At 38.1% G+C, this 12,437-nt stretch overlaps 1 protein-coding gene across 1 annotated transcript in view; it reads left to right on the forward strand.

The window, feature by feature from the left end:
- The window catches only part of KCNH5 (potassium voltage-gated channel subfamily H member 5), a 252,358-nt gene that overhangs the window by 93,459 nt on the left and 146,462 nt on the right, over window positions 1-12,437 (forward strand). The window lies entirely within an intron of this gene.

Below are 12,437 nucleotides of genomic sequence, written 5' to 3' on the forward strand. Positions count from 1 at the left end.
GAATAAAGAAATTATAGATTATTGCAACTTATTTATTTATTATATTATGCATCTTAGGGATAGAGATAATTATAGGGAAAGAAGGGGATTTCTTGGGAGGGAGAGAATGTGATAGAATTAGGAGTTACATTTTGATAAATTATGTTAAGTTTGAGATGCTTGTTAGACATATAGGTACAAATGTCTAATAAGCAATTGGACAGAGAAGTCTGGATTTTAGGGGAGAGATTTTGCTGGAAACATCAATTTGAGAATTGTTGGTATAGAGATGATATTTAAAGTATGGTTGAGAAGGTGGGGGTGGGTGAGTGAGTGGACACAGACAATAGTGTGGTGAAGGCCTGGGGCAGGGGCATAGAAGTAGCAAGGAGGGGGTCAATGGGGGGAAAAGGGAACATCTGTAATACGTTCAACAATAAAATACATTAAAAAATAAACAAGATACATTAAATAAAAATTCTGGCTGTGATTGGTTGAACCCTCAGGATTGGGTGTAGGTGAGGAAGAGGTCTAAGAACTAAGCCCTGGGACATTCCCAGGTTAAGTAGTCAGTTAGATACCAGCAGAGATTGAGAAGGAGCACGTAGGGAGATAGAAAGAAACCTAGGAGTGCAATGTCTTGTGGGCCAGCTGAAGAAAGTGTTATAAGGAGAGATGAGTGAGCAGCTATGACAAGTGCCATAGGTCAAGCAGGATGAGACCTGGGAATCAGGATTGGATTTTGCAGTGTGGGGATCACTGATGGCCTTGAGCAGACTTGATGGAATCATGGGGACAAAAGAGGTTACCTCTTTAAACCTCAATTTTCTCATCTCTAAAATGGGGTACTATTACCACGTCATAGGGTTGTTGTGAGAACTAAATTAATTGATTCATATAAAGGACTCAGAACTGTGCCTAGCATGTTGTAAATGGTAAATATTTTTATTGCTTTTAGACACCTCTATTCAGCTGGAAATTAATTGCCAGATAATGGTCCTTTTGGGAGGTCATGCAAATTAATTAAGAATCCACCTAACTGAATGAGTGTCCAGGGCAAACACCTCCCTTCCAGGCTGTCAATGAAGACCTTGTCCAGTAACTCACCAAAGTGTGGGTAACTCCACACAGTGTGGTAACTCTTATCATACAAGAAATGACATGACTTCTTTCTTAAGGTCACATACTAGATATTAAAGATCATTCCTGTTGTTTCTAGATGCTTATTTTCTAAATCTTATCCAAAGAAAATGCCCAAGTTTACCAGTTTCCTATTGGAATTCACCAATTTTGTTATTCTTTGGGTTTGAAAATTACAATTGGGTTTGCCTCATTAACTGATATTTTGCCAACTCTATCCTCCTTAAACCTAAGTGTCAGGGACACAATTATTTCTTTGGCAGGTCCTTTAGTGACTTGGGATGAAATCTGATGGAATCAGAACACACCAACTCTTTTAGAGCTATTAATGTTTTATTTTTTCTAAGTCAGCCTGTCTCCTGTTGGGTTTATGTCCTCTCTCAGCAATGCTCATTATAATCTAGTCTGAATGTCATTCGGCTTGAAGTAGAGGGCAGGCTGAGCAGGAGTTGAGGACATGTGTATTCCAAGTGTCTTCTATCAACACAGACACGAAGCCCAAGAAGCAGGTGCTGTGGAATGAATTGTGTCTCTCCAAATACACATGCAACTACGATGGAGAAAGGGCATTTACAGAGATGATTAAGGTTAAACGAAATCATTAGAGTGGAGCCCTGATCAGATAGAACTGTTGCCCTTTTAGAAGTGGAAGGGACAGGGTTCTCTCTCTACCATGGGAGGACATGGCAAGAAGGTGACCTTCCACCGTTAGATTCCTGGTCAGGGCACATGTCCCCAGAAGGGGACATGCAGGAGGCAGCACATCAGTATTCTTATCATTGATGTTTCTTCTCTCTGAAATCAATAATAATAATAATAATAATAAAATATTTGAAGAAAGTGATCTTCTGTAAGACAGGAAGAAGGCTCTCACCAAAGTCCAATCATGCTGGAACCCCACTTTCAGCCTCCAGAACTGAGAGAAAATAAACTGTTGTACTCAAGGGGGAAAAAATAAAATAGTGTACTGTTATTGTTGTTTGAGCCACCCTGTCTATGGTATATGGTTATGGCAACCCAGAATAGTAAGCCAGCAGGGCTCTGCTTTTTTATTTTTATTTTACTATATGTTGTCTTTAACATTTCTTTAAAACATTAGTGTGTTTTTTTTTTTTTTTTAGAGAGAGGGGGGGCAGAAAACTTTAAATCACCTAACAAGGTAGTTAACCATATTCATTTAAAAAAAATTGTCATTTGGCTATGAAATACTGTCAACTTCTTTAATTGCATCCAGTGGAGTACTTACCACCTGTAAGTTTTATAAATTGATCAGAACACCTATGAAGATGCATTCCTAGTTAATCAAGCTCCTTAGCATTGAATTCTTTTAATGTCCTAGAATTAAAGGGTAAGGTAGCTGATGCAAGCCTATCCTTCTTGCCATCCTTGCATCCTTTCCTTCCCCCTCTTCCCATTTCTTTATTGTGTACTAACAACTAGCATTATTTTCTGCCTAAAACAGTTTGAAATGTTTACTGTACGGTATTTCAGGACACATTCAGGAAACATTCATTCAGTATTGATCAGTATCTAGTCTTTGTAATTTTAAAGCTTGTGCAAGCCTATAGAGGCAAGAAGAAAGCCTGTCTATTTCTCTGGTCTATGAATTAACAACAACAAAAATGCCAGTACCTGTAATGCTTTTTCTCTCATTGTTCCAGATTTTTATTTTTAAGGTGAGCATTTCTTTCTTCTCTAATAGTGTGTCAGAAAGCACTAAAATAGCAAGCTATTTTTTGTAGTCTCTGGAAATTCATAATTGGAAATCTAATTTCAGATTCCAGAATTATGTCTACATGGGTTGATTTAAGGCTGCCTTGTGGCCACGTGGTCCAGAGTGTGGACTGACCATCCCTGACCTACCGGCACAAAAGAGAATAGCTACTCATTGGGAATTCAGTGGTTTAAAGACAATAGTAGTATGTGTCAGGAGCAGTGGAAGGGGCTTGCTTAATACTTTAATTTCTCTAACTTGTACCTGTGAAATGCAGAATGAATACACATCTATCTTATTTATATCTATACCTATATCTCTATATAACATTACCCAACTTATAAATATATAAATATATATTTTAGGCTGACACAAATCTGTTGTTGAAGAATATTCATTATGGTACTGAAGGGGAAAAAATAAAACAGTGTACTGTTGGAGAATTTTCAAAGAGGAGGAGGAAACATTTAGAAGGACAGTTAAATATGCAAGCTACAGTTTACAACAGAAAGCCCATATGGTTTAATGCCATACATTAGTTTGTTGTAAAACTTTTGTGGTTCATTTTCAACTTAAAATGAATATAAGCTTTAATTAGTTGTGAAGTGAGCTAAGGAGGCATATGTCTTTTGGTAAACACAGAATAATTTGGTAAACAGCCAGTGGGATGGGCAGGGGGGGAGGGGAAGGCTGTTTTAGTGTGCATATGATATTCTCTCCCATGTTCTTGGTGATAGGTCTAAATTTCAGTTTACTAACAACATGGGGTCCTCAGAGACCCTGGCCAGCCAATTCTTAATGTGTTGAGAATGTGGTTTGTTTGTTTTTCTTATTACATTTTGCTTAACTGAAAAGAAAGAATTTTTAGGCTTTCATTAATCTATTAGTCAATCAGTCAAACATTTATTCGACATATTTCATATTGATGTGTATTTACTATGAAATAGAAATGTATGTGTGTCTTCAATGCCTGGGTGTATCTCTGCCTGGCTATCAATCTATCAACATAGGTATAGATATAAATAGAGATATCTAGGCCTAAGGATACAAAATCAAGTAAAATCCTTTTTCTTCTCTCTATACCTCAAGAATATCAACTTCCTTATGTAGTTGAATTTGGAAGAAGTAAAAACTTGGATACCCCAATGTGCTTACATAAGGTGGAAAGCAGAATCTCTATCTTCTGCATCATTGTATCCTAGAATAAGTCAGAAAAAGAGACTTGATTATAGATATAATCATATATTCCTATCACATAGTATGTCACAGAGTTGCCATGAGGTCAAATAAAAGGACACATGATGAGCATATTTGAAGCTTTTAAGGACAAAAAATGATTGTTGTTATTCTTAGAATACTCAAAATCCAGCTCCTATGTGTCTGTCCCTGTTAAAATGGGGCAATTTAATATATATTTTATTCATCATATGTGGGTCTAGCAGGTTGGTAAGTGAAAGGACCTGTCCTTGTTCATTCTGAAACCAGTCTGAGAGATATAGACAGGTCAGCCTGACTCATTCAAGGCCTTGAGAACAGCCTTTGGGATATGCAGAGGGCTTTTTCAGTGTGATTCTCTGGTGTTCGGCTTTCCTCAGGATGGTTCTCTGCTCTCCATGTGTCCAGAGATGTACACTTCACGGACATAAGAAGTTGTGCTGCTTAGTCGAGATTGTCCCAAATGATAATGACTCAAAACTTGATCAGACCAGGCTGGGTCATCTCCAAATCTTTGTCGGTCACACTCCATTTCCAAGCATTTTCTTCTTGTTACCATCAGACACTGTACATTCAGTTAGGGTTTTGAGAGTCTATTCATAAAGTCGTGCCAACACAATCACACTTTCCTATATTTTAAAGAACAAGTTCAATTTATCTTCAATTTCTTTCGTGAAGGGATAGGTTTTGAAACTCCTATTTTTGATTTGCTTTGGATTAATGATTTTTGTTCGCAAAAGAATGAAAGCGAAGCCCTCTGTCCCTGAAACCATGTTTAGTTATGGGGCACGCTGGACCACATTTCACCACTTTCTGTTTCTGAACCAATGTTAGCTTCTCTAGTCTACGTGGAAGATGGTTTGCAGCTCCTCAGCAAAGGATAAAAGTAAAGTAAATGTTTGAGAAAGTGCTTTGAGATAGCTAAAGATAGGGAGCCACACAAAAGCACACAGGCAGTGGTAGGAATGACAAATTAATTAATGCACTTAATTGCTTTATGGAAATAAACAGCTCTTTTGCAGTTTGCACAATTTTTTGTGTGTGCAATGAGAATGCTTCATAAATTTATAAATGAATGCATAACCTCTGTGTGGTTATAGTTTGGGTAGTTTATTTATTTAAATTTCTTTATTGATTAAGATATTACATATTTGTCCTCATCCCCTCATTACCTTTCTCCCCCTCCCCCATGCATGGCTACCCCCCTATTGTCTGTGACCACTGGTTAGGCTTATTATGCATGCATATAAATCCTTTGGTTGATCTCTCCCCCTTACCCCCTCCCACCCTTACCTTCCATCTGAGGGCATAACCTCTGCTTTTGGGTTCTTGGCTAATGTATCTCTTTCTATATTTTTAAATTGTATTTTCAGACAGTATTTTTCTTTCTTATTGTGTAAATCCTGAACTGAGTTCCTAATGAGAGAACTTATTATAAGTAGTTAGAAAAGAGAAAGAAAACAAATTATTTTAAAACAGTTAACAGCTTTGAACAACTTATTGCTATTTCAGATTTTACCATTTAATGAATCTTGTTTTCAAGACTGTAATTTTTATTTCTCGCTGGAAACATACCCTGAATAAGGTGTTTTTTTTTTGTTTGTTTTTTTTGAAGATTGTCTAAGAAACACAGAACAATAATTTCAGAGGATTAATAGTTTTTCTGGAGGCTTAAAGCTTTCTGAGGGGTCATCTCAGAACTGGGGTCACCTTATAAGATAGGTGAGCACACAGGCACCACCTTGTAAGCTATTAATACATGAGAGTTTCTGCACTTCATTATATGGCTAGCATGTGGCACACTGGTACATTGGAATAAATGCAAATGAATAACTTAACCCCCAACCTTCCATCCCTGCTTTAACTTGTGGGGTTCTGTTTTTCCTCTTGCAGTCAGAGTTCACTGGAGGGGGCTTCTGACCTGTTGCTGCTCCCCACACACATCCATACCCTGGCTTGTCCTCTCCCTATAATCTGCCCTCTCTTCCCCCGTCCTCTCCACCATTCTTTCCAGGCCCCTAGCTCCCCTGTATCTTTATCCAAGTGGGAGTCAGTGTCCTGAAATGACGGTCAAGGACCAGTCTTCAATTGCCCACGAAATTGGAACAGTGATCAGAAACATTGCCAACCCTTTTATGGAGATGGGCGAGCTCTCTGAAAATTGTCATGCACTGTATAAGTAATAGTTTTATATAGTAGTTTATTGATTTGTCGAAGTAATTGATATCACCTTGCCAACTTGGACAACCTCAGATATCCTGGGACTCTGGCTGGTATGCCTTCCTAAGCCTTTGTTGACCTCTCTCTGTGTCCTTGGTTTAGAGATGCTATATTTAAATTCAATCATGCTCAATACAATATTTGACCCTTTGTATTCTAAGACAGAGAAAATGACTTGTCTTCTCACAGTGCCCTTAGGTGTCATGTGATGAGCAGGTAGATGATAATAGTAAATATTTATTTACTTCTGTGATGGGCAGGGATAATTCTATAAGTATCTCATTTTACAATGAACAGTTGGTATTTTTTTCTTGGATGTCAGGTGTGAAGCTAAGTGCTTTCATAATTTGACTTAGTTCATCCTCATAATAACCTTATGAGTTAACTTATACAATTACCCTCATTTTACAAAGGGGAGGAAATTAGCACAGAGTGGTTAAGTAACTTGCTATTAAGACCAGGAGTCATTACTCCCAGCTATTAGGACATGAGATTTGGTTAGGCAGTCTCACTGCAGTCTAGAATGTCCTTTTACGTTCTTTCTTTTATTCCTGTGGATCCTAGAACGCTTTTCTAACTTTTATGAAACATAAGAGTAGCCTATTTGTTTTCTAATATAAAAATAGCTTTATTTTTTTTTCTGGTAATAAAAATAATTTAACTTGTGAAGAAAAGTGAGACAATTCAGAAAATACAAATTAGAAGTTACAATCACCTGAAGCTTCATTACCTATTGGTATTTGGGTGAATATGCTTTCTGACATTTCTCTGTGTATATGCATGTATGTATATGTATGTGTATGCACCTGTGTATGTGTGCATGTATATATGTGTGTAAATATGTGCCTATATATGCATGTAAGAGATTATACTATGCATGTTTTTTTTTTCTAACCTATTCCTATGCTTACAATGTCTTTTGAGGATGTATTTTCTGTGGCAGTGACTGTCAGAATATATCTTGCTTTTGAATGACTAAGCGGTGCTGCCTTATGTGGCAATACCTTACTTTATTTAAGTGATCCCATATTAATAGACATTTAAATTGCTCCCAATATTTACAGTATAAACAACATCATGATAAACATGATTTGCACAAATCTTTTGGTGAGTAGACAGTTGCTATTTGGGAGCAAATTCCTGAAAGTGGGATTGTTGACGGAAAGGACATTTACATTTTTTGTTTAGGTGTACAGAGCCAAATCAGAGAGGTTAGTAACAATTTAGCACTTCACTAATGTATTTTGAGTGTGCCCATTTCTTCCGTCTCTTGCCAATGTTGATTCTGTTACTTTTAAACAATCATTGCCTGTTGGATAGTTGACTTATTTTATCCGCTGCTGACCTGGTCACCCCATGTAGCCTACTGTTCAGCCATTTGGTCCTTCCTCAATAACCCCCACTGCTGGCCTGGTTGTAGGCAACCATCTTGTGAGGGCATAAGAGTCAATTTCTGTATTACTTTCTAATGCTCAATGATTAGTGGCGTTATTATGTTTATTGACCATTTGTGTATGTTTTGCAAATTACCTATTAATGTTCTCTATCCATTTTTATTAGTGTGTGGTTTCTATTTTTATAGATTTTTATCTTTTTAAAAAAAATATATTTTTATTGATTTTTTACACAGAGGAAGAGAGAGGGATAGAGAGTTAGAAACATGGATGAGAGAGAGAGTCATCGATTAGCTGCCTCTTGCACACTCCCTACAGGGGATGTGCCCGCAACCAAGGTACATGCCCTAGACCAGAATCGAACCCAGGACCTTTCAGTCTGCAGGCCGATGCTCTATCCACTGAGCCAAACCGGTTTCAGCTAGATTTTTATCTTTTTTAACATTTTTTTCCCCACATAGTGGTTAGTTTTTCAGCCTTGTTTTAGTAGTTTATTGACTTATTTATCAATTATTTGCCATATAGGAATTTTAAACTTTTATTTCTTTTTATGGATTTTTCTGGCTTTTGAGCTTTTTTTTTTTTTTTTTTTTTTTTTGTTAATCCTCACTGGAGGATACTTTTCCATTGATTTTTACGGAGAGTGGGAGAGAGGAAAAGACAGAGAGAAACATCGATGTGAGAGAAACACTTCAATTGGTTGCCTCTTTCATGTGCCCTGATCAGGGCCCAGGCAGGGGAGCAGCCTGCAACTGAGGTATATGCCTTGGGCTGGAATAGAACCATGGACCCTTTGGTTTTCAGGCCAATGCTCTATCCACTGAGCCAAACTGGCTAGAGCCATTTTAAATAGGATCTTCTTTACCCCAACATCATAGAAATGCTTTTTTCTTGATAGGACACAGAACCAGGCCGTGTAATTGTACCTATGTGTCAATCACTTTAAAGTACACTAATTTTTCATGAACACATACTCATTTAATTTTGTTCACAGTTTCACATTATTAATAACTAGAGGCCCAGTGCATGAGATTTGTGCATGACAGTGGGTGGTGGTGGTGTCCCCTCAGCCCAGCCTGTACCTTCTCCAATCTGGGACCCTTCAGGGGATGTCCTACTGCCGGTTTAGGCCTGATCCAGGGGTTTGTGCCTAAACCGGTAGTTGGACATCCCTCTCACAATTCTGGACTGCTGACTCCTAATTGCTCACTTGCCTGCTTGCCTGGTTGCCCTCATTGCTTCCGTGTGCTGGCCAGGTAACCCCCACTGCCTCCTCCCTGCTGGCCTGGTAACCCCCAACTACACCTCCACCCCACTGGCCGGTTACTTCTTCTGCTCCCTCTGTTGGCCTGGTTGCACCTAACTGTCCCCCTTTGCCAGCCTGGTTACCCCTAACTGTCCTCTGGCAGCCTGGTCTCCCCTAACTTCTTCCCCTGCTGGCCTGGTCACCCCACACAGCCTGTTGTTCAGTCGTTTGGTCATCCCTCACTAAACCCCTGCTGACCTGGTCGTCCCATGGAGCCTGCTGTTCAGTCATTTGGTCATTCTTCACTAACCCCCCTGCTGGCCTGGTTGTAGGCAGCCATCTTATGAGGGCAAGAGGGTCAATTTGAGTATTACTTTATTATATAGCATATTTCTCAGGTGAGGAAAATGAGACAAAGAGAATGATTAACTTACCCTGAATTATACATCCAGTAAGGATTAGAATATAGGTTAGTCTGATGTCAAAGCCATGCTTCCTGCCATGGCACTACATTGTGATCTCTTAGTAGGTAGAGGAATAGGAAGGTTAAATGGCCTGTCTCTTGCTGAAATGTATTCCCTTCTTTTGATAGAAAGATTAGGAAATGATCCTTGACTGTTAATATGATGCTTCTTGTAGTAATCAGATTCCAGTTCAGTCTTTTACAAAGAATTTCAGTGGAAAAGCAATTATATATTAAAAGAAAAGAGACATGGGAATGTTACAGTATTAAGAATAATGTAGGGTATGCTTTGGGTTTTAAGAAATTAAGAGGATGATGTCCAAGTAGTTAAATGAATTTGTGAAAATGGGTCAATGAGAGAGCACTGCATCAGAATGCTCCGTCTATTTTCAGGCAGTCACACTGAGCAGATTCTTCCCTCATCTCATTTCCAGTAAGTAGTCAGAGCAAGTATTAAGCAGGATTTTACATGTACAATTAGAAAGGATTTTGTGCCTTGTATTATGCTGGATTTTGATGCAGATGAAGTATTCACAGAACACTTTCAGTCCTTAGGTCAGAATTCACTGTTAGAATAAAGGAGTATGTGATTTCAGTTGATATCGCATCACTAATTATAAACACTTGTGTGAATGAACTGATATTTTTGGCAAGCACTGTATTTGAGACAACATGAAAAGTAAGTGTTTTCCCTTTTTGTCCCCCTCGAAGGATAAATTTGACTGGAGAGGGTGTGATTCCTGGTTTTGCAAGGAGATGCAGAGCTCAGTGTCAAGCTAGTCAGAGAAAGACAAATACCATATGATCTCACTTATATGTGGAATCTAGTGAACAAAATAAACCAATGAACAAAACAGAAACAGAGGCATGGATAGAGGGACCATACTGACAATTGTCTGCCAGTGGGGGGTTGGTGGGAGACTGGATGAAAGAAGGAGAAGGGAGTAGCCCCAAAACATATATGCATAACTCATAGACACAGAAAAGTGTGGTGATGGCCAGAGGGAAGGGGTGTGTGTGTGTGTGTGTGGCTGGATGAAGGCGAGCAAAGGAGGCGGAAATGGGGACATCTGTAATAGAGTCAACAATAAAAATAAAATTTTAAAAAGACAGAAATATTTGGAAATTCAATGCAGAACAACAACAACAAAAAGCTATAAAACAGTGTAAAGCTCTGTGATAGGAGTGAAGCAGATCTCCTATGGTGAAATATAGAGTCATTGTTCTCTAATCTATCCTCTCATTGCAGTTAAACATTTTAAACTCTAGTGCAAGCTCAAATCTTTGTTAGTTTGGATTCCTACTTCATTGCTGCAAATCCTCAAACCCAAATTTCTTGCATTTCTAGAAAATGAACTACGTTACTGCCAACACGAATTGCTTCTAGATCTTCCAGGACTCTTTCTGAGTGATTGAGTTGAAAGAAAATTGCCTCCCTGTACCACGTGGGCTCTGCTATTTTTACCTTTGTCTGGACTTTTTCCCTTACAGTTGCAGTAAATCAATCACTCACTGGGACGGAGAGCCATAAAGGCTGAGAAGACTGTTATTTGGGAGTCTCAGCATTTATTTGGCCCACGACACAAGGACAGGATATTGGCATGACCCTTTGTTGAGTCGTGGTTCTCTCCTCCTCTCTCTCTCTCTCTCTCTCTCTCTCTCTCTCTCTCTCTCTCTCTCTCTCTCTTTTAAATTAAATATTTTATTTATTTATTTATTTATTTATTTTATTGATTAAGGTATTACATGTGTACATATCTTCCCATTGCGCCCCCGCCTCCACTCTCATTCATGCCCTTACCTCCCAGTGTCTTGAGTCCATTGATTATGCTTATATGCATGCATACAAGTCCTTCGGTTGATCTCTTATCTCCCCCACCACCCCACCCCAATCAAACCCTTCAGTTCCAGACCTTCTTTATGTTCTCAAATCCCATTAGTAGTGTTTTCTAGTGTGTAAGTTTCCAGAACAGAATCCAGAGTTAATAAGGCAGTGGGAAAATAGTTTTTTTCTCATAAAAAAGACAGACCAGTCACCTCAGTGGTACAACAAACTTAATTTTCTTGGTATTCTAACAAAAAGCTTTCTGCTGAAGTTAATTACTACCCACATCAGGGTTGTTCTTTCTAATAAAATAAAGCAGTGATCCTAAGATGAGACGGATTTTTTTTTTTAATGTGTGATAAGGAATAACATGAAGGAATTTGGATACTCAAATTTTTTGACCATCTTGTTAGTTGTGTACTCCTTTTAGTAATATTCCCCCAACTAACCAATTATTCCAGGTATGGTTGTTAAGAATATGAACATCAGGCACACTTGGATCCAAATCCTGGCTTTTCTACTTACTATGTGGGTGGCTTTGGGAAAATGGATTATTTGTAAACCACAGTTTTCTCATTTATCAGGTGGGACTTATGATACCTTTCTCTCATTAAAGTCACATTTAAGATTAACTGAGATAATGAACATAAAATGCTTTCATTGAACCTGAGATCAAATAAGTGTTCAATGAAAACGGAATCTAGTATGATTACTAGGCACTAATTGTTATAAATCTGTTGATCCTTAATAAACAGCTAACCTTTATGAGTGATTTTGGAATAACACTTCCCCTCTCCTTCCCCATTTACTTATACTTCAACATATTATAAATTGAGGGCCTGCTATATGTTCAACATTGGGATGTAAAGAAGAATAACATATGGCTCTTGAGAACTTAAAGAGAATAGGAAATAATTGTACCTTTACTTTTACTTCCTTTACCTGTTTATTATCATGTGTGACCTTTCATGGTATTTATAACCCTTTAAAAGCCTACCTACCAGGAAATAGTATACACATACTAGCTATAAGAATTTCATTTCTTGCTTTGGTGTTTATTCACCAGATTCCTTCTACAAATGACAGTAATTTTGGAAACTTACTCTATTTAGTGTGGTGTATACTTACACCTATAGTTTCCACTTTCAAGAAATGGGGAAAGAAAGATTTAGAATATTATGCAAATTTATGTAGTGATTTGATGGCATTAATTTAGTTCCGAGAAAATAGAGAAGCACAAT

The sequence above is a fragment of the Pipistrellus kuhlii genome, unplaced genomic scaffold (genome assembly GCF_014108245.1).
Source record: "Pipistrellus kuhlii isolate mPipKuh1 unplaced genomic scaffold, mPipKuh1.p scaffold_m20_p_1, whole genome shotgun sequence".
NCBI lineage: Eukaryota > Metazoa > Chordata > Mammalia > Chiroptera > Vespertilionidae > Pipistrellus > Pipistrellus kuhlii.